Source organism: Vulpes vulpes, chromosome X, assembly GCF_048418805.1.
Source record: "Vulpes vulpes isolate BD-2025 chromosome X, VulVul3, whole genome shotgun sequence".
Taxonomy (NCBI): domain Eukaryota; kingdom Metazoa; phylum Chordata; class Mammalia; order Carnivora; family Canidae; genus Vulpes; species Vulpes vulpes.
Window position 1 is genome coordinate 19,583,266 of NC_132796.1, and position 23,221 is coordinate 19,606,486.

A 23,221-nucleotide genomic window follows, 5' to 3' on the forward strand; every position below is an offset into this window, starting at 1 on the left:
TCTATTACATACCTATCAAATAATGTAGATTATTAACTTAACAAACAGTATATGCCCAGCCCATTGGTTTTACACTGTTCACCAAGTATATTTCAATATGTCCCCAAATTATCAACACAAAAAGATTTCTCTGCCAAATGCTGAATTATGAGAAAAAGCAGCAAAAAAGAAATCAAACCAAAAAGCACTGCTGTTGACCTTGAAAAAAACCTAGAAACTTACCCAAAGGAAGTAATAAGATAAATATGCCAAGTTATACATACAAGATTTTTTCTTTCTAGCCTTACTTATAACAGAAAACTGGAAAATATTCAAAAGCCCAACAACAGATTATTAAATAAATACGGTGCTGTTGTCTAATGGATTACTGTAACAACTAAAAACAATGGCAGCAATCTACCTATTCTGACAAAGGATGTCTATTAGGTATTGTTATGTGAAAAAACACTGAAGGAAACTGCAGTTTATTTGGTCTATTTTCCAAAATAAAATATACATGTGTATGTTGAGATTTGAAAAAGCCTGGAGGAACATATGCCAAAATGATATCCCTGGGTAGTAAGATTTCAAGAAATTGAGGTTTGCCTTCTCCTTTTTACTTACCTCATTAACCTTATTCTAAAATACAATGATCACACATTGCTTACATATTTAAAATACAAATAATTTTTAAAGGGAATGAAACCATATTTTTTGCATATCAGAGAAATGAAGCCAAGATAGTTAGAATAATTAGATCTCCTAAGCAGAATAAACTAATTCAGTCTATTATACTGTTTATGAAGCAAATTTTCTCCTTTTCACACAACCACCCTCCTTCCCACCCTGTCAGCCAATGGCCATCTATCCTCTCTTCTGCTCAGGGGCCTCCTCCCATCCCAAATTCCCTCCCTACCCTTTCCTCTGTGCCCAGTGGAACCTTGCTTCAGTGTAAACAAACTTCCCTACCAGCTCCTGCTAGTCACCAAATTTTCTCCACAGTCTGATTTAAATACCAAAAAAACCCCTCTTGTACAGATTAAAACCTACCTTCTAAGCCTTCTTGTAGGTTTCTACTGTCCTTTTTCTAAAACATGCCCTTTTGCTCAGATAAAAATCCATCTTCTATTCCTCCTTGTCACTTATCAAATACACACATCCTGATCAATCACTCTCTCCTGCAAGTTCACGGACAACTCTGGCCGAAGCTGATGTTCTCCACTTCTTCAATGTTGGATCACTCAGGCAAAACCCTAAAAGTCCAATTTCCCTAGCCACCTCAACTCCTACAACCCCCCCCCCTTACTCCATTTTAAAACCTTATTCCCATACCTGTTGGATCTCACCACAATCGAAAACCGGTCCCCATCTAAAATCTAAACGGTCAACTTTTCACTCAGGCTTAACCTCCACCTCTCTTTTTACTTGGCCTATCACTTCCAAACTTTACCTCTGTCCTCCAGCTTGGACTTTCTGGCATTAGACCCAATCTCCCCACTCTATTACCAAGGCCGCCTCCTTTACTTGCTGAAAGAGTGCCTCGTGTGTGCCAGGCATTATGTTAGGCATGGAAGTATGGGCCTTTTGGGAATCCCCTCTGCACCCTAGGTTTGGCAGAGCCCTCTGATATGACAGTGAAAAGGCAGCTTCCATGGACATGCTAAAAGCACTATTTCTCCACTCTTGTGAGTAGGTGATCACTGTGTTTTTCTATTTTGTCATCAATATGTTATCTGTGAAACCCTATGTTTAATTTTTTGACACATTAACCCATTGATTCAGCAGTTATCTCAGTCTAAAGTCATCTTAACCCACAAAACTTTGTGAATTAGCAAGAAAAAAGTCAGAAAGGATAACATACCAAAATGTTAAAAATGGTTATCTCAGGATGATAGACTATCAAGCAGTTCTAATTTTTTCCCTTTTGCTAAACTGTGTTTTCTAATCTATCTGCCACAAAAGTGTATTATTGTTTTGAAAGTTCATTTTAAAAAATCTTTTTAAAAGGCGGGGGGTGGGGGTGGCACCTGAGTGGCTCAGTCAATTAAGAAGCTGTCTTCAGCTCAGGTCATGATCCCAGAGTCCCAGGATCCTGCATCAGGCTTCCTACTCAATGGGAGTCTGCTTCTCCCTCTCCCTCTGCTCCTCCCCTGCTCATGTTCATGCTCTCTCGCTCTCACTCTCTCAAATAAATAAAATCTTAAAAAAATAAAAAAATAAAGATTATATCCTAGTCCCTATTTCTCAGAATCCTTCTGCAGCATGACTTACTCCCTTGGTTCAACACTTTCTCAGTTTCATGACACTATTTCCCTGATTTTCTTTCTATTCCTGGGCTACTTATTTCTCAATCTCCTCCCTGGGCTCATTTTTCTTGAATGAACACTGCTGTTCCCCCAGAATTCTGCTCTCAGACCTTCTTTCTTTTCATCTAAACATTGTGTCTCCTTAAATGACTTCTTAAAAACCCATGGGTTCTCCTAATACCTACCTTTACCAATACCTTGACCATCTCTGTCCAAATGGTGAATGGTCCACTAGATATTTCTTCTGGGTAACTGGGATCTCAAAATCATCATGCCTAAAAATAGTCATAATTCTACTCTCTCCCAATCGGTTCTTGCTTCTGTATTTCCCATCTTACCAAGAGGCATTCTAAGTGCCTCTTGTCCCAGTTTGTCCCTAACTTACCTTTCAGTCTTAATGATTAAACGACATAATATGTTCACTTACCTAAAACAGCAAGTATGCACAAGGTGAAATTATTATCAAGTTTATTAGTACTCCATTAATCCAAAAGCTATACTTTCATTTTGGAAAGGCAGAACACAAGAGGGCTGTTTATCATTTGGAAAAGAGATATAAAATATCTTAGACACTGTAAGCAGAACAACTTTACTAATACATTCAAGATTAAAGTAAGCTACTAGGGTTTTTCTTTCCCCCATGTTATTTTTAGAGGTAAAATTAGAATTAGAGCTTTGAATTTTCTAAGTGATATGAGGCATATACACACAACTGCATACTGGGAAGAAAAGGAACATCACACAGTGTGGTATCTGAATAATCGAACATTATGGTTAATAGAGGACTATCCACATCACACTAATGATCAATTTTCAAAATAACTGGAATTAAAAAACAGTAAATTAAAACAGATGAAATATCTGATATTTCATTATCTTTCTCAGGATCACTATGGACACCAATTATCACTCTGACTTGTCAAGATATTGGTCACATTTAATGAAGATTTAGTAATAGAAGATTGGACATCGGCATTCATATACTGAGAGTAGATTGCTTTGTGTTTTATTAATCTGTTATTTTGATAAAAATAACCTAAAATACCATATATTTCACTTCCTGTCAAAGTTAACCCTCTCAGAACACCTGGGTGGCTCAATTGATTAAGCGTATGCTTTTGGCTCAGGTCACAATCCCAGGGTCCTGGGCTCCATACTGGGCTCCCTGCTCAGTGGAGAGTCTGTTTCTCCCTCTCCCTGCTGCTCCCCCAGCTTGTGCACTATCAAATTAATTAATTTAAGTAAATAATTTTTTAAAAAAAACAAAGTAAACCTATTTAACAGTTATCACTATCTGAAAAGGTCTCAAACAGCTTCTACCTTTCTGAAAAAAGTTGAATCTAAGGAAATTTTTAAAAGGAGATACTATACTGCAATAAACAAAGAGGTGCATATACCTTTTTGGACTCATGTTTTCGTTTTCTTTGGGTGAATAGCGAGAAGTGGAATTACTGGGTCATATGGTAATTTTATTTTTAATTTTTTATGGAACCTCCAGACTCTTCTCACAGTGGCTTTACCAACCTGCAATAGCCAATATATGGAAGCAACTCAAGCGTCTAGCGATTGATGAATTGATAAAGATCACATGGTGTGACACACACACACACACGACAGAATATTACTCAGCCATAAAAAAGAATGCAATCTTGCCATTTGCAACAATATGGATGGACCTAAAAGGTATAATGCTAAGTAAGTCAAAGAAAGACAAATATGATTTCACTCATATGCAGAATTTTAAAAGACAAATGAACAGGAAAAAAAAAAGAGACAAAAACAGAGTCTTAAATGCAAAGAACTGGTGGTTGCCAGAGGGAAAGTTGGTGGGGAGAATGGGTAAAAAAAAAAAAAAAGACGATTAAGAGTACAGGTCTCTCTCTCTTTTTTTTTTTTAAGAATAAGAGTGCTCTCTCTCTTGAGCACTGAGAAATGTCTAAAATTGCTGAATCATTATATTGTATATCTGAAACTAGTATAAGACTGTATGTTAATTATACTTAAATTTTAAAAGAAGTAAAAATTTAAAAAAATAAACTATGCTTTCTGAAATAAATAGATAGATAGATAGATAGATAGATAGATAGATAGAAGCAATCTAGGTTCCAGATACTTACTATGGTAAAAACATCACAGAGCACAGAATCAAAGGGGGGGGGCGCGGAGAGGAGAAACTGGAGTCAAAAGACCCTTAAACCATAAGGACAGCACTCGTACTCCTCAGGGCACCCAGCCCACTAAGGGGGACTCCAACCAGGCAGGCTTCCACTCCGTGATCCTGTCTAGTCACATAAGGTCAGAATGGGGTGGGAAACGTGAATCAAGATGAACACTCTCTTGTCAAGAATTTAGAAAAGGGATAAAAGAGACATGCACTGACTGTATGTATGACTGGACCTGGAATATGTCAAGGAGCAGCTGTGGGCACCAACTTCTGCCTGCCACGCAGGCTGAGTTATCAGAGAAAGCCAATGGGCTAAAGAATAAAGCTAAGATGAGAGGATAGGGAGTGCTCCCCAACACCCTCATTTTTCCAGTTGCTAATAGGGCCCACCTCTATTCCTGTTCCCGGGTTCTAAGAGAAATTCTTCTATGCTTAAACTAAATCCCTTCTTACTACCTCAGGTGGGTTTTTCCTTCATATTACCATCAAGGTCCCTAACTAACATGGTTTTAGAACAGAAATTGCTATACTTGAAGTTACTCAAACCTTGGTCTTATCTCTGCATCTGTAAAATCAAGAGCATTTAACATGAGCCACCCAAAATTTTTAGTCATAAAATTCTCATTTATTCTACTATTCTCCTACAGAGGTATAATAATGCACTTACAAAGGCATACGGTTATTTTTCAAGTCTTAGCAATTCATTTGTCAAGTTTACTTGATCTAAATGGACTTCTAAAACTAATTTGTGATAGCTGGGACATATCAGTAACTTCTTTTCTCCATGAAAAAGCTTGGTGCATCTATCAGTAAGACTAACAGCTTTAAAGCAGCAGCAGTATTTTACATTTTAATAGGAAGTATGTGTATAAGCAGAAAATGATGAAATATTCAGTGATTAACTGACCCAAGATTTAATCTCTAAATGAAAGTAGTGAATTAAGAGTACAGGTGTGGAGTCAGAGGCCTATGTTTGAATCTCCATTCTACCTCTTACCAGCTCTGTGACATAGGGGCAAGCTATTTACCCTCTCTGGGTTCTCATGTCCTTATTTGTAAAAAAAAAAAAAAAAAAAAAAAAAAAAGTGACATCAAAGGGGCACCTGAGTGGCTCAGTTGAACATCTGCCTTTGGTTCAAGTTGTGATCCCAAGGTCATGGGATCGAGTCCTGCAACAGGCTCCCTGCTCCATGGGGAGCCTGCCTATCCCTCTCTCTCTGCCTCTCATGAATAAATAAAATCTTAAAGAAAAAAGTGACAACAATATCAATAGAACCTTCCTCACATAGTGCTGTGAGGATTACATCAGTTAATACACATAAAGACTTAGAACAGTATACAGCCCTTAAGGACACCAAAATATTAGGGCTTATTATTATACCTCTTCAGTTGGTGCTACTGGAACCAATAAAATAGACCTGACCCTTTAAAAGTCTGGTTGTCTCTGGAAAAACCCTTCTCCCTAGCCACAGTACTTCTTTCAAACCCCAACCTGCCTTATCAGTTAAGTCTCTTAGGACCCAGGCCAACTTAACTTGATAGACACTAGGGTTGATGGGTGAAATTTTTCAAGGTCATACGACTAGTTAAAAATAGAGATAAAACCAGAATCTGATTTGCAAAAAATATAAAGGAATTTGTATTCTGTTGTAAAGAGCAAAACTTTGAAATTAAGAGTGGTTCATTAGTACTTACCACCTGCATGATCTGAAGAGTCTCTTAACTTCCTGACTTCATTTTCCATCCACACATTAGGAATTATCATCACTACCTTATTATTGAGTGGCAGTGGTGATTAAATGAATTCACTTAAATGCCTAGCCCAGAGCAAGGCACTCCACCAGAGGTCACTCAACGTTGGCTCCCATTGTCCAACTCTTGCCTATTGCTCTTTCACCATTCACAAAACCATAGGAACTTGATACCCCTCAAAAATCAATTCTACAGATTCCACACCCTCCTAGAATTCATCACAATGTAAGTTTATGAGAGATCAAGATATGTACTAGTAGTCCAAACACTGGACCTCATTTTGCAATGCATTTTTTTCCATTTTTTCTCATCACACAAATATAATTTTGTAGCTTGTATGGGCTCTTCAAGTTTTTCTGCCCTAACCTGAGTAGCTAATTTCTACATATGTGCTGTTCAACATACAAGCCACTAGCTACAGGGCTATGGAGCACTTGAAATGTGGCTAGTCCAAATTGACATGTGCTGTAAGTATAAAATAAATGCCAGATTCTGAAGAGTTAGTACAAAAAAGAAAGTGTAAATTTCATTTACACAAATTTTTGTACTGATCACATGTTGAAATAATATTTTGGATATAATGGGTTAAATAAAATATATTAAAAGTAATCTCAGGCAGCTCCAGTGGCGCAGTGGTTTAGCGCTGCCTGCAGCCTGGCATGGTCCTGGAGACCTGAGATCGAGTCCCGCATTGGGCTCCCTGCATGGAGCCCGCTTCTCCCTCTGCCTGTGTCTCTGCCTTTGTCTCTCTGTGTGTGTGTGTCTCTATGAATAAATAAATAAAATATTTTAAAAAATAAAATAAAAAAATAAAAGTAATCTCATCTGTTTACTTTAAAAAAAAAACCATGGCTATAAGAAAATTTTAAATTACATGTCTTATATTCCATTGGACAGCACGGATCTACAATATCAATGCTTAAGGCATCAAACAACCAAACTTACAAATGAACACATGAAACAAAACCAACTTGTTCACAATTCATACCCTGGAAGCTACAAAGAAAAGGAAAAAAAAGTGAGGCTTAAATTAAAATAAAAAACACAAAACACACATATAAGCAAATAAAAAATATTAAGTATTAAAAGGAAAGTGTAAAAATACAAAAAGTAAAACATAACTTACACATAAGAAATCTCTAAGAATTATAGCAACTTACAGAATAAGTAATTTTAAGAATCACTGTGAAACTAAACTCAAGAACTACATACCTTAAAATAATAAAAACAAACAAACAAACAAAAAAAACCGAGGGGCCCTCGTGGCTCAGTGGTTTAGCGCCGCCTTCAGCCCAGGGCGTGATCCTGGAGACCCACGTGGCTCAGTGGTTTAGCGCCGCCTTCGGGCCAGGGCCTCCCACATCGGGTCCCACATCGGGCTCCCTGCATGGAGCCGGCTTCTCCCTCCGCCTGTGTCTCTGCCTCTCTGTGTCTCTCGTGAATAAATAAAATCTCTTAAAATAAGTAAATAAACTTAAAAAAACTACATATCAATGAGAGCTGGTTAAAAAAAATCCATTAAGGGGATCTGAGGAGAGAGATTTACTAACATACAAAATGTTCAATGTACAGAAATTCTGTATCCTCACTTTTCAAAAACGGATCATCAGATTAAAGGAAATCATGGTTTATAAACCCATATATATGTATGTGTGTGTGTGTGTGTGTGTGTGTGTATATATATATATATATATATACACATACATTCTACACTTAGCCTTCAAATTTTCAAATGGCAGGTTTTATTCAAAAGCGGAACCAGGGCAGCCCGGGTGGCCCAGTGGTTTCGCGCCGCCTTCGGCCCGGGGCGTGATCCTGGAGTCCTGGGATCGAGTCCCGTGTCCGGTTCCCTGCATAGGGCCTGCTTCTCCCTCTGCCTGTGTCTCTGCCTCTCTCTCTGGGTCTCTCATGAATAAATAAAAAATCTAAAAACAAAAAAAAAAGCGGAACCAACTTAAACTAAATGACAAGACATACACTACTGGGAAAAAATACTTAAGAGTATTTCATCAACTTGGCACTGATTAAAGAAAAAAAAAAGCCTCATATTTTCGACGCATAATGATTAGTATAGCAATTTCCAAAATGTCGTCTAGGGACAAATGGGGTCCTAGTCCCCTAAAGGACTCTGCCAAAGTCAAAACTATTTTCATAGTAATGATTTTAAAAGTTGGGTTTTTTCGGGCAGCCTGGGTGGCTCAGCGGTTTCGTGCCGCCTTCCGCCGCGGGCGTGATCCTGGAGACCTGGGATCGGGTCCCGCGCCCCGCTTCCTGCATGGAGCCTGTTTCTCCCTCTGCCTGCATCTCTGCCTCTCTTTCTCTGTCTCTCTCATGAATAAATAAATAAAATCTTTAAAAAAATAAAAATTAAAGTTGTTTTTTCACTTTCATTCTCTCAGTATTTTCTAGAAGCTAGACGTGTGATATGGTTAACAGAGTAAATGCAGAAGCTGGTAAGAAGCCCATTGTCTTTCATTAAGTCAGACATTAATTAGATCTGCAAAAAGGTAAAAATGATGCCACTCTTCTCACCAAATATTGTTTGGTTTTGGAAAACATTTAATTTTCGGCAAAAATGCTAATTAGATTTTTTAATTTTCTAGTTTTAACTTAAATTTGGTAAATATAAACAGATACAACCCACATAGCTAGAAGCTCTTTAGGATCTCCAAAATTTTTAATAGTATGAGGTCTTGAGACCAAAAGGTATGATCAAGAGATCAATGCAACACACGCATATACACAAAACATACTTTTCCTACCTCTGCCCTGAAAGACTATTAATGCTATTTATATCACAGAAATTTCTAACAGTTTAAACTCTCTAGTGACCAGTAAAGAAAGAAGTCTAGTGGGGGTAAAATTGGACAGGAAATTAAAGGCAAAGAAATTAAATGCTTCCTTTTCAGTTAGAAGGCTGCCATTCCGATTTGAAGGCAAATTCTAGGCAATTTAATAGAAGACATTTCAAAATTAACCTCCATGTTTATGCCATAAGCAATAATTAAATGCTTTCATATTCCTCCCAAAGCTCCTTAAAAATTCATACAAAATCCTAAGTCATTTGGAATAAAAGCTAGATTCTCAGAGCTTGATATACTTTTTTCAATGAAAAATTTAAATCATTTCATACTACCTTTATCCTCAAACCGGTAGCTTACCAAAGTTGATAACTAATGCAGAAAATCCCATAGTTGCACACTGAAAAGAAAATGCAAGGCTTACTACGGATAAAAATAGAATTAATTTCTGAGTCATAAAGTTTCTCACAATTTCTGTAACTTACAAAGAAGAAAATTTAAAGTCTGGGAATCTCAAAGTGGCTAAATTCTCAATCTAAAAGGCAAGAAAAATTTAAAAACAGACTCATTGTATTAGCTCTATCAACAGTCATCTTACTCTTGGATAACACTATTCAAATGGAGAAACAACTCAGTTTAATATGGAAGGAAAGGCTGCATAACTTTAATTTGTTTAATACTGGAAATTCTTTCTTGTCTATCTAAATGTTTTTATAGCTCAGTACCAAATTGTAAATGACTGTTTAACTAAGCTTTTAGGAAGGCTCTGGGTTCTCCAGTCTCAGGTTGGCACCTATTATCCAAATTACTTCACTTTTCAGGTATGTTTAGCATTTAATCATTCTATAATACAAGAAACCTTGTAAGAAAAAAGCCACTCCTGCTTTAATGCTATTTTTTCATCAGGAGATTTTCATTTAATGCTCCTCTGCCTATTCCTCAGTACGAGCAGTAGTAGTCCAAGAGTGATGTCATGGAAAACAGCTTCCCTAGCCTTCAGAGATTGGATCCAGTGAGAATTCTAGGAAAAGCCTCTATTGGGGAATAAAACCCCAAATCTTCTAAGTTATTTCCTAACAATAAATCATCAACATTATAATGTTAACATCCTAGTTCTCTACAAGAATTATAAAAAACTAAATCTTTTGGAAGGTCCTGATGTTCTGATACAGATTTCCTGCAAATCTTTAAGTGATGTACAATCATTAACTAAATTCAATGATTTTATCAGAGACAAAGGAATACATTTTCTATCTGTTCTTATTTGTTTCAATGATTCAGCCAGATGAGCTTTAAAGGCCTTATATTAAAAACAGAGTATCTTGAGGAAATACCTTGCCTTTTCTAGTTTCTTCCAAAGTAAAAATTTCTATATCTGAAAAGGCCTTCCACTTTTGGACCAGTAGCAGTACAACATATACCTACAACAAAGATGAATCATGAGAGCCCCTCCAATGATTAAGATGGTTAATAATAATGCTCTATTACTCTCCCCCCTTGTTCATCCTGCCCCGATACACTGGCCTCTTTGGCTGTTTCTTGAAAAACAGCCACACGCCCACCTTAAGGCTTCTACACTCACTATTCCCTCTGCCTGGGATGTTCACTAGATTTCCAGATATATAGAGAGCTCCCTCAGGTCTTTATTCCAGTGTCATCTCAGTGAGGCCTTCCCCAAACCCCATCTTTAAAAAAAAAAGAAAAGAAAAACCAAAAAATCTCACCCGCCCCCACAACCAGAAATCCTCACTTTCCCTTTCTGCTTTATTTTTCTCCATAGTATATTAAAATAGAGGTAACAGGCTCTTTTACTTATTTAGTTTACTTTTGGGGTTTTATTTTCTTTTTTTCAGTTTTGCTTTGTTGTATCCTTCACAACCTAGAAATAACAGCACTTGGCACATAGTAAGTGCTTAATAAATATTTATTTGTTGGGTAAAGAGATAAATTTAATCCTCATAACTCTCCAAGTTCTGTAACTATCCCTGATTTAAAGATGAGAAGAATCAAAGCTCACAGAGGTTAAGAAACTTGCCCAAGGCTATGATTCTTAAGTCATGGTGTTGGGGGTCCGCCCCACTTCAGAGCCTCTGTGTTTAAACAGTGTCCTACAATGCTTCACCAGTGACTTCTTCAATAAAAAACTCCACACCAACTACACCATTCCAGTTAAGGGGAAATACATGCTAATAAATTAATTCAACCCCTCAAATTAAATATTCATTCTCCTCTCAGTTAATATTATTTACTCTTAAAATATTTACAATGTGAAGGGCAAGCTGACAACAGGCCAGCTAATTTTCAGGGCCCAAGCGAAATGAAAATTTGGGCCCCCTTATCCAAAAGAAGGAAAAAATGTCGTTAAAAGTACTAAAATAAAAAGCCTTCTCCTTTCTTCTGAGGCTTCTCTTGACTTGTCATGGTGTTTTTTTGTTGTTTAATGCGTTCTAAGTGAAGAAAAATTAAACATTTAAATTAGCATGAATTTTACCATTCACCTTTATATTGAACAATGCCAGTTTTATATGCAATTATACCAACTTCAGGGCTCTTCCGAACACCCACAAAGCCAACCCAGCCCTGGTTCCAAGATTTTAGCCCCAGAGAACCCAAATCAAGGCAGAGAGAAGGTCAAACCTTGAAATTCCCAATAAAGCGGTGATCTGCCAAAATTTTATCTTCAGGACAAATGATAAGTCCAATGCATAAAAGCTAGAACATTAAAATAGGCTCTTCCATTTGCTAATTTAATCCTGCCCGCTTAAATTATTTTGTCTTTTTACACAACACAAAGGCATCCTATACAAAAACAACTGGTATTGGATTATAAAATAAAACATTTCAGAAAAAAATCAGAAAACCATTTGCTGGCTAAAAATAATAATAATATAGTTAAAAAAATGCTTCTCTTTCACTTTTTGTGAACCATTTTTAAGCCAAACCATACTACATTTTTGATGTACCCAGTAAGAACAATTCCATACTGTTACACATATATATTATAAATTCTGACAAATAATAAATCCAATTTCTCAAACCACAAATATTTACTCTATTCCTAAGTTAAATCAGCAAGAGTGCAAATTAACACCCATTCCCACTGAAAAACTGGTTCTAAACACCTACTAAGTGCTGCGACGATTTAAAAAGAGAATTAAATTATATAAACACTATTACATTGTCAAAAAGTTGAAAATTTCTACATTTCTAGATCTTTTAAGAATCACAGACATCTGAATGCATTTGTAAGCTCTTCAAAAACAATTCTCAAATTAGTAGATACTCAGGCATCCTGTTCCCTAGACACGAAAAACAGCATTAAAATTGGAGTATATATCTTAAAAGCATTTTCTAAGACACAATTTAATGAAATCAACAAAAATAAATGTAAATTCGGAAAATATGTAAGACTAAAACATAAGTGTTAAATAAATATTCCGAGTAAGAAAAAGGGCATAAGCGGCCTAGAAAAATGAAAAGCAAAGCAGTAGAGTAACGTTAAATTTGAATTAAAGAATACCGTTATTTAAATAAGCAGTTAGCATTTCGTAGGAAGAAGGCCAAGCAACGTGACTATTATATATTTCTAGTCGATTCACGGCACTGCTTCGCTATTCCGTACTTATTGCTTATACTTATAATACGGGGGGGGGGGGGAGGCAGCAACAGTTAGCCACTACAACATTAACCACTCTGGCAAGGGTTACTTAAAAAATTGCTTTGCATTTTTACAACACTTTACAGCTATAGGTTATTTTCACATATATGACCTCATATAGTCCTCGCTACCCTGTGATGTGGCTATTACTGACTAGATTTCATAGATAAGAAACCGAGGTTCGGTAAGCGATTTTCTCAGCGTCACCCAGTCGAACCCAGACCTTCTTATTCCACGTTTTATGCTTCGCATTTCGCATAGTTCTATTTCAGGCATAAACAGAATTTTTAAAGGGAAGGAACGGGTTAGGGAGAAAATAATCATGGTACCTGCAGCTGTGTGCTGCAAAAAATGGCTGAATTATGCTTCTTCCGTTTTTTTTTCCCCTCCTTAAAAAAAATTATATTTCAAACAATTTAAGTAAACTCAAAGACAAATTAGGTCCCGGCGTCTACCAAATGTTTGACTCGGGTCTGAGCAGAAAAGGCTACCGAATCCGTGCCGAGCACGGGGCCGCGGACGAAGCCCGGGCTCCCGCAGGCCGGCGGGCCAGGGGCGGCTACGCACCTCGGGGGTCTGTCCAGCCTCTAGTGGACGGCAGTCTGCATCAGGAAGAAGCGGGCCGGCGGGCCGGGCGGTGGGCGGTCGGGCGCCGGGATGGCACTCGGCAGGCTCCTCGAACCTCTTACAAGGGGCCGCTCCCGGGCCGGGCCGGGGCGCTCAGGCGGGGGGCGAGTCTGCGCGCCTGCGGCCCCCTCGGAACCAGTCCTGGGAAAGAAGACAGCGCTGAGTCGCGAGTCGAGACAGTCGGGCTCGGCGCGAGGCGGCGCGGCGTCGGGGCCGGGCCCGGCCTTGCCAACACCAGGGGCCTCGCGGCGCCCGGCGGGGCTCGGCTGGAGGACCGACGCGGGGCCACAGGCGGGGGAAAGGGCTGGGGGGCCGCGGGCAGCGGCAGAAGCGCCGGCGGTAGCGGCGTCGACGACGGCGTCTCCGGGCTTCTGCCCCGAAGCGCGCCGAGCCTCAGGATCACCCACGCCGGGGGTGGAGGAAGGCGGGAAAGGGGCGGGCAAGGGGCGGAGCGTGCGGGGCCACGAGCCAGGGGCCGCTCCGGGCCGCGCGCCCCCTGCGGGCCGCAGGAGCCGCCCGGGGCCGGCCCAGGGAGGCGGGGCCCGCCGGCAGGGGGCCCCATGCGGCGTCGTCGCAACGCGGAAGCCTGCCACGCGGGTAGGGAGGTCGAAGGGTGGGAAGGCGAGAGTTGGAAAGCAGGCTTCGGAGGCGCCGTCGGCCCCCATCGGCGCCTCGAGGGGGCCCGCGCGCGGGCCGCGGCCCGGAGGGTGTTTACCTTCCCCCTGGTCGAGCGCCAATGCCGCCATGTTTCAGCCAGCGCGCGTCACTTCCGGGACCGGGGGAGCGGGAGCGGGTGTGGGAGCGGGGTGGGGGCAGGGCCGTCCCACGCCCGCGGGGCCCCACGCTCAGGCCCGCCACGCCGGCGGGCCCCACCGAGGGAATGAGGCGGCCCGGCGCTGCACTGCGGGCGCGACCTAACGCGTTTTCCCTCGTGGCGTCGCCGTCGGGGCTGGGAATGCTCGGTGGTGCTCGTCCCGCCGCAGCGGTCCCGCTCGGTCTGCGCGAGCCGGGGGCTCGAGCTACTGCGGCGCGCCCACCCTCCACAAGTTGTGGAGTGGGACGCCCGGAAAATGTCTTTTTGCATCTCGAACACCACGGTGGGGGCGGGGGAATCTGCGACGACGGGGAGGAAGCCTTGCCATAGCTACCTGTTATAAAATTGACTACATCTGCGCCAAATGACATCATTTTTGCACGGCAACTTGCAGGGTATTATTGCGTCATAGTTCACTCGGCTTATTGCACAACAATTACACGTTTCGGAAATGCATTTCCCAGAGGTGGGAAAATTCATGGAAAACGGCATGTCTGCACCGCACAGAAATGTCGGCTCTAAAAGCGCTATTCTATTTGCGTCAAAATAAGATGGCAAGAACGCACATTCAGAGAGCAGTGATTTGGGGAGGTTCTTTTTAAATAAGCTACAGCTGTAGCGTTCTAGCGAATGCTTTTAAAATATCGCCTTTTTTTGATTTAAGAATATTAAAACTACACCATAGGACTGCTCTGTAAATTTGTTGTGAAATCTCTTTGTGAGAAAAATGCAAATAACAGAAATACACAGCTGGAGGCCAGTGCTTCTGCAACTAACCTTAAATTAAGCCATCCATTGCCCATTTCTAATCCTAAACTGAGGAATTTCTCCTACCCCCACCCCCACCCCACCCCCCGCCGCCATTTTCTCTCTAGACCAATATCCCGATGAATTTACAGTGAGGTGTGTGGCTGAAAGCGATCATTATCTCTTTCTAGCAAACTTGAACATGCCATGTTTCCCAGGAGGCCAAGATAGCACACGGTGTACTGTTTTGCTGAAGTAGCTAGTTCGTGGGAAAAAATAGAGAATCACCTGAACCCTTCGGAGACAGGGAAATAAGCTTACCTTTTGTAACTTAAACTATAAAAACAAGCTTTAAAAAACTATAAGCCCTAAAATATACTTTAAAATGGCATACGTGCAAGTTTGAACATTTGAGTTTTCAGACATTATTCTTGAGCATTTAAAAGTAATGAATTTTGATTTCTGTATATGAGCCAAATAACATTAATTTTGAGGTATACATTACATAGGGTAGCAGCGACCTGTCTGTCCAGAGAGAAACTTACGTTCTTCATTCAAGCAGGAACCAAAATGTGTCTGTGCTCCGTGTAGCTGGTATATATACCTATGACACAATGACACAAACCATAAACCATTCTGACCAGTACACCCTTATTATGACATTAATATTACATAGCCTCATATGTGATATTTCATTATGTCCAAAAGGTCCTTTTTAAAAATACTCTCTGAAACTGGGCTGCATCTTTTCACCAATCTATTTACTATGTAGAGTCCATTCCTAGGGGTAAAATGTTCTATGTAATGACACCTCTTTCACTCTCATTTTTTTAAAGTATTTTATCGAAGGGTCTATAGTACAGTAAGGAGCACTCTGCTTCCCTGAGACCAAAGTAAAACCACGTCATTTAAATAAACTAACTCCTCCAGGTAATTCCTGTATTCAATTACTTTCCCCACCAATTACTGGAAAGTAATGGGAGCTCCCAAATACCTTGAGGGCATCCTTCCACACTGGTGGATTCCCACGGGGGCAAATGGAAGCTGTCTTTTCCTAGCCCTCTAACTTAAGTGTTTGAGAATGCTCCTCAAATCTGCTACCTTGCAGTCTGAAATGTCCTGAGGCATGCTAGAGGCTTGGGTCTAAGAATGGTGGTAGAGTCGGAAGGAAGTTTCTACCTGGAAGTTCTGAGGATTTAGGATACTGTATAATCTTCCCCTGCCCCACTTTACTTATTTATTTTTAAAAGAAGTCGAGGCTTGGGACGCCTGGGTGGTTCAGAGGTTGAGCATCTGCCTTTGGCTCAGGGCCTCAGGGCGTGATCCCAGGATCCTAAGGTCCTGGGATCGAGTCCTTGGGCTCCCTGCAGGGAGCCTGCTTTTCCCTCTGCCCATGTCTTTGCCTCTCTTTGTGTCTCTCATGAATAAATAAATAAAATCTTGAAACAAACAAAAAAAAAGTCGAGGCTTTTTAGAAACCCAGACTCTACAGTAAGGTAATTATCTTGGTAATCACTGCATGTATCCAGCTCCCACCTTAATCTATGGGAATCAAAGAATTATATTTTCAGTGAACTCTAATAAGGTTACATATGCATTCTCTTTCCCCTTGAAAACTGTTTTGACAGGCACTCTATAGCTTTTCAGGGGTTTTAAGGCATCTTGTTGGGGTACAGTCCATCTCAGTCCCTCAAAGTTCAATAGCCTCCCCCCCAAATCAGTACCAATTTCTGCCAGTACACACCAAGACCTATACACTGACACATTCCAACAGGATGGTGGCTGTTGGGCAGCCTGGGTGGCTTAGCGGTTTAGCGCCGCTTTCGGCCCAGGTCGTGACCCTGGGGTCCTGGGATCGAGTCCCACATCGGGCTCCCTGCATGGAGCCTGCTTCTCCCTCTGCCTGTATCTCTGCCTCTCTCTCTCTGTGTCTCTCATGAATAAATAAATAAAATCTTAAAAAAAAAAAGGATGGTGGGTGTTGTCCTAAACTTTATTTTTTGGTCCATATACCACAGGGAACCTTCAAAATGCAATCTGAGGGGTGCCTGGCTGGCTCAGTTGGAGGAGCAAGCAACTCTTGATCTCAGGACTGTGAGTTTGAGCCCCACATTGTGTGTAGAGACTACTTTAAAAAAATAAACTTAAAAAAAAAGCAATCTGAGAGGCTCCACAAATTTTCCAGCCTTTAAAATTTGTTGTTTTTACAGCCCAATAAGTTGAGCCTTTATGTTGCATGACTAATCGGAAATCCATGTCTTCATGAATGTTGGAGGATTCCTAGCTAATGCCTACATACCTTGGTTGTTGCTGGTCACCTGTCCCTTGGAATTATTCCTTGTTTTTTTTTTAAGATTTTATTTATTTATTCATGAGAGACACGGTGGGGGGTGGGCAGAGACACAGGCAGAGGGAGAAGCAGGCTCCACACAGGGAGCCCGATGTGGGACTCAATCCCAGGACTCCAGGATCACACCCTGGGCTGAAGGCAGCACTAAACCACTGAGCCACCCGGGCTGCCTGGAATTATTCCTTGTAACTTCTCTCCTATTATTTCTAGCCTTCTGGTCTGTCACCACCTCTCCACATTTCTCCAGGTCTCCCTGTGTACTTCCCAACTCACAAACTTGATTTTCCCTCTGGTTCTCTAGCAAAACAAAAAACTAGGGGGAATCCCTGGGTGGCTCAGCGGTTTAGCTCCTGCCTTTGGCCCGGGGTGTGATCCTGAGGTCCCGGTATCAAGTCCCACATCAGACTCCCTGCATGGAGCCTGCTTCTCCCTCTGCCTGTGTCTCTGCCTCTCTCTCTCTCTCTCTGTCTATCATGAATAAATAAATAAATCTTAAAACAAAAACAAAAACAAAAAAACTAAAGCCATCAGAAGGAAAATTCAATCTCTTTAAACAGGACATGGTTTCTAGAGATCCCTAGACAGGGATGTCTTCTCTGGTCGTCTCTAAGTCAGATCTATAGCCATTAGGTGGGAACCCTTTCTTAAGGATAGGAAAGGGGGGATCCCTGGGGGGCTCAGCGGTTTAGCACCTGCCTTCATGCCCAGGCCGTGATCCTGGAGTCCTGGGATAGAGTCCCACATCAGGCTCCCTGTGTGGAGCCTGCTTCTCCCTCTGCCTGTGTCTCTGCCTCTCTCTCTGTGTCTCTCATGAATAAATAAATAAAATCTTAAAAAAAAAAAAAAAGGATAGGAAAGGGTTTGTCCCGTCTCTATTCCAGTTTCATGAGCCTTTAAACCCATCCCCGGGCCCTGCTAGGAGAGTACCAGATCCCTAAGTATCCGAAAGGAATGTGGGCACACGCAGAGAAAACCTTCAAAGGGTACTCCCCCACCACAGAGTATATTTGAAGTATTTATATTTGTGTTATTTCATCAATGTGGGGAGTTACCTCAATGAAAATGAATTGATAGCTTGACTTAACCTTGTATGACCAAGGGGACTCAACAATGTGATTCTTTCTGGAACCAAATGCTTCATATTTCACTTCCATCCATAAAGCCCTAGCAAGTAATTCTCTGCTGGCAGTTGTGAGAATAACTGCTTTGTGCTTGTGGCCAGCTAACAAGGGTTTAGAAAGATTCAGGTTTGGTCTCAGAGTCCCCAACACATTGTGACAGGTTTAGACCACATGGGTGCTCTGTGAGAGAGCACAAAGGTAAAGGGATATAACCCGGGCTTGAGAGGGTCAAACAAGGCTTTGAATTTTACTTTTACAAGAAAGTAATTTCTTTTTTTTAGATTTTATTTATTTATTTGATGGAGAGAGAGAACAAGAGAGCCCAAGCGGGGGTAGCGGCCGAGGGAGAGGGAGAAGAAAGCAGGCTCCCGACTAAGCAGGGAGTCCAACGTGGGGCCCAATCCCAGGACCCCAGGGTCATGACTCGGGCTAAAGGCAGACACTTAACTGACTGAGCCATCCAGGTACCCCATCAGAGGAAGTAATTTCTAAATTCAGTCCAAAGGGAAAGGGAAGAGAGTAAAGAACCTCCCATAGCACAGTCTGTTCCAGGCCTAAGAGAGGCAGCAAGGCAGCTTTATTCAGAGAACCACTGATAATTTCATAGGCTTATAGTGTAGGACACAAGAAGGACAGAGGGAAAAGAAGAAAAACCAGACCGCTGAGTATAGACTGAGGCCTTCCTGCGTGGCCTCTCTCACCATGCTTTTTCAACTCTAATACTATTATACTAGTGAACATATTAAATGATCTTGCATTTTTACTCCTATATAATTCCATAAACTGTTTGTTTACTATAGTAATCTAATCAATACTAATCTACGCTAATTTACTTTTTCATGCCATCAGTATTTATGAGTGCCTACTGTGTGCCAAGTCCTGTACTAAGCCCTGGGGATCTGTCAGTGACCAAAACGTATGACAGCCCTTGCCATTTCAGAGATTAAATAAATGAGGTAATAAATAAGCAAATTATGTGGCCTCAGAATGTGATAAGTGCAATAGGAAAAAACAGAGCAGGACAAAGAGATTAGGAATGTTGAGGAGGAGGACTGTTCCAGTTTTAACTGGGATGGTCAAGTTAGGAGATTGCGTTTGACTTAAAGCAGGTGAAGGACCAGACTGTGTAAAGCTTTGTAGACCATTGTAAGGGCTTTGGCCACTGAGAAACTGGGAACCACTGGAAGCTCTTGAGAAAAGGCGCAATATAATTCACACTAAGGCTGCTGTGTAAATAATAAGAGTTTAGGCATAGGTAATGTACAACATGATGACTATAGTTAACACTACTGTATGGGATATTTGAAAGTTGCTGAGAGAGTAAATCCTCAAAGTTCTCATTACAGGGAAAAAAACACATTTTTTTCTCTGTATGAGATGATGGATGTTAACTTACTATATTTCACAATATGTTTATGCCAAGTCATTATGCCATACACCTTTAACTTATACAGGGCTGTATGTCAGTAAAACTAAAGAAAAAACCCACTGGACATATAACGCACATACACATATCAATAATAAAATAGGCTATTTAAAAATTTAAGTAGACAAATGTGAAAGCAGGGAAATGGGTAAGGAGACTTGTCTAACAAAGGAATAGAACACTGGCTAAAGGAGAGACTGTAGGAAGTGGCCAGACTGCAAATATTCTGAAGGTATAGCCAACAGAGTTTCCTGGATATTGGGATAAAGGGAAGACAGATGTCAAGGATATCACCTAGGTTTCCAGCCTGAGTGACTGGAAGGATGGAACTGGCATTTCCTGACATGGGGAAGATCTCAAGAGGAGCAGGCTTGAAGAGGGGGTGGGGGGAAAGGAGGAGGGGGCATGCCAAGGGGAGGGAGCTATCCCGAACAGGGAGCTGGTGCAGAAGACTAGAGTGTGCTATGCTTACCAGCTGGAGAGATAGGTACTAGAAGTTGCTAAATGTCTGTCATCAATAAAAGGTGCCATGAATGTTGCCAATTTAACTGAATAGATTACTTGGAAATGCAGAGTAGACAAGGTCCCCTTGAAAATGAACAAAGAATGTTTAAAAAGCTAATCATTTTTGTACTCCTGCTAAAACAGCAAAAAATAACACTATGTTTCAGAAGCCTCAACATTGCAAGCCACATGTTCATGAGGTGTTTATGAGATTACAAAGGGGCTGAATGAAGTAAAGCAAGGACTGGGCCTGAGGCACTCCAATATTAGGGAGTCATCCAGGAAAAGATAAAGAATTGTCAAGGAGACAAGAGGAGTAGCCAGTGAGATACGGGTTAAACAAAGAATGTGATATGCCAAGCCAGATAGAAAAGTATTGTAAGTTGTTAAACATCCATTATCTATAAAAGACGAAATGAATGTCACCGTTTTTTAATGGACTATATTTACTTTGAAACACAAAGTAGACAATGCCCCCTTGTAAATGAATGTGTGAAAAAGGACAAATTCCTCCCCCCGCCAAGTTAATCATTCTTATGTTCTTTATGAACCAATGAAAAGCAACACTATACTTTAGAAGCCTCAGGGTACAAGCCACATATTCATAAGCCCTGCATTTCAGTAGATGTGCATGAAAACACACACACACACACACACACACACACACCAAGTGTGAGCGCCAGAGCTGAGGTGAGTGGGAGCAAAGACGAGCTGCTATATGGTGTTTGCTCAATGAAAGAAGTGAAAAAAAGCCTTCAGTAATAACTGTTGCCAGAAGCACAGCTTTAGGGTTTGGGGAGTGTGGTTAAGGATAGAGACGGGATTGAATCCAAGCTCTGAGGTTATTTATTGGTTCTAAAACTAAGTTCTTTAAAAAAAACAGTGATTGCATAGCTCTCTTGGGACAAAATGTCTTTGTCGATACAGGGTAGAGAGGGACTTTAGGTAAGTTAGTTCTGGCTGCCACAGCTTGGGGCGGTGGTAGCTGAAGTAGAAGCAGGGAAAGCATTACATGAACAGCAGGGCTCAAGCCTGGCTGAAAGGACCACTGAGCTTCATGCTTTCCAGCGACTTGAGAGAGGAACAGCACTGTTTTGGTGAGGGGCATTGCAATGCTAAGTATAGGTAAGGCAGGATAGCCCTATGGGATTGAAGTTTCAATACTGTTGAAATGGTGATTCTCCCTAAATTGATCTGCAGATTCAAAACAATCCATATAAAAAACCTGGTAGGCTTCCCCCCCCCACCCCCTATCCCCCGCTTTTTTGGCAGAAATTGACAGGCTGATCCTGAAATTTATATGGAAATGCAAAAACTCTAGAAGGGCCAAAACAGTTTTGAAAAAAAACATAGTTGAGAGACTTACACTTTTCAATTTCAAAATGTACTATAAAACTACAGAAATCAAGACAGCGTGGTACTGGCATAAGTATGGACATATAGATAATGGAACAGTATTTAGAGTCCAGAAAAACCCCTTTTATGGTCAGTTTATTTTTTACAACAATGCCAAGGCAATTCAATAGGGAAGGGACTGTCTTTTCAACAAATAGTGGTGGGACAATTGCATGTAAAAAGATTTAAACTTTTGGATGGAGTTAAATTCTTTCCTCACACTTTACACAATAATTAACTTAAAATAGATCATAGGCCTAAATATAAGCGCTAAAACAATATTTTTTAAGATTTTATTTATTTATTCATGAGAGACACAGAGGGAAAGGCAGAGACGCAGGTAGAGGGAGAAGCAGGCTCCCCACAGGGAGCCCAGTGCAAGACTTGATCCATGGACCCTGGGGTCATGCACTGAACCAAAGGCAGACGCTCAACCACTGAGCCACCCAGGCGTTCCAAAACTATCAATCTTTAAAAAGAAAACCTAAAAAAAAAAAAAAAAACACCCTAGAAGTAAATCTTCGTGAACTTCAGCTAGGTAAAGCAGTCTTAAATAATGATACCAAAAGCATGATTCATAAATGAAGAAATAAATTGGACTTTATCAAAGTTAAAAACTTTTGCTCTTCCAAGATACCATTAAGAAAATGAAAAGACTGGAGCACCTGGGTGGCTCAGATAGTAAGTGCCTGCCTTTGGCTTAGGTCATGATCCCAGATTCCTGGGATCAAGCCCCATGTAGGGCTTTTTGCTCAGTGGGGAGCCTGCTTCTCTGTCTCCCTCTGCCTGCGCACTTGCTCTCTCTGTCAAATAAAATCTTAAAAGAAAAAAAAAAGTGAAAAGAGAAGCGACAGACTGGCAGAAAATGTTTGCAAATCATGTATCTGATAGAAACTTGTATCCAGACTATATAAAGAACTCTTGCAACTCAATAATAAGAAAATAAGCAACCCAATTTAAGAATGGGCTGGAATAGCTTTTTTGCCGAAGAAATGTTAATGGCGGGCAGCCCGGGTGGCTCAGCGGTTTGGCATCGCCTTCAGTCCAGAGCGTGATCCTGGAGACTCAGGATCGAGTCCCATGTTGGGCTCCCTGCATGGAGCCTGCTTCTCCCTCTGCCTGTGTCTCTGCCTCTCTCTCTCTCTCTCTCTCTCTCTGTCTCTCATGAATAAAATAAAATCTTAAAAAAAAGAAATGTGAATGGCTAATAAGTACATGAAAAGATGCTCAACACATCATTAGTCATTAGAGAAATGCAAATGAAAACTGCACCTATTAGAATGTCTTCAATAAAAAGAAAAAAACAGAATCAAGCATTGGGAGCATGTGGAGAAACTAGAGCCCTCATAGATTGCTGGTAGGAATGAATGGTGCAGCCACTTTAGAAAAGTTTGTTCCACAAAATGTTAAACATAGATTTACCATTGCACTCAGCAATTGGACAGCTAGATATTTACCAAGAGCAATGAAAACATGTTTTCATAAAAATGTGTACAGAAATGTTCATAGCATTATTCACAACAAAAACTCGTACACCAACGTTCATAGCAGTATTATTTACAATAGCCAAAAGTGCA

The 23,221-nt window shown here is 40.8% G+C and overlaps 2 protein-coding genes across 3 annotated transcripts in view; one reads left to right on the top strand and one right to left on the bottom strand.

Annotated features, from left to right (window-relative positions):
- KLHL15 (kelch like family member 15) overlaps positions 1 to 14,064 on the bottom strand; it is a 35,564-nt gene extending 21,500 nt beyond the window's left edge. Inside the window, exons 1-2 of one of the 2 annotated variants that reach the window (XM_072744486.1) lie at positions 14,003 to 14,064; positions 13,228 to 13,428 (exon numbers count right to left, since the gene is read on the bottom strand). The gene's annotated coding sequence lies outside the window, so the exon portion shown is untranslated. Of the gene's footprint in view, positions 1 to 13,227; positions 13,770 to 14,002 lie in introns of those variants that run through there. The other variant, XM_025997441.2, reaches the window with a different exon arrangement.
- Positions 13,799 to 23,221, top strand: part of EIF2S3 (eukaryotic translation initiation factor 2 subunit gamma) — a 29,586-nt gene continuing 20,163 nt past the window's right edge. Inside the window, exon 1 of the mRNA XM_072744487.1 lies at positions 13,799 to 13,884. The gene's annotated coding sequence lies outside the window, so the exon portion shown is untranslated. The remainder of the gene's footprint in view (positions 13,885 to 23,221) is intronic.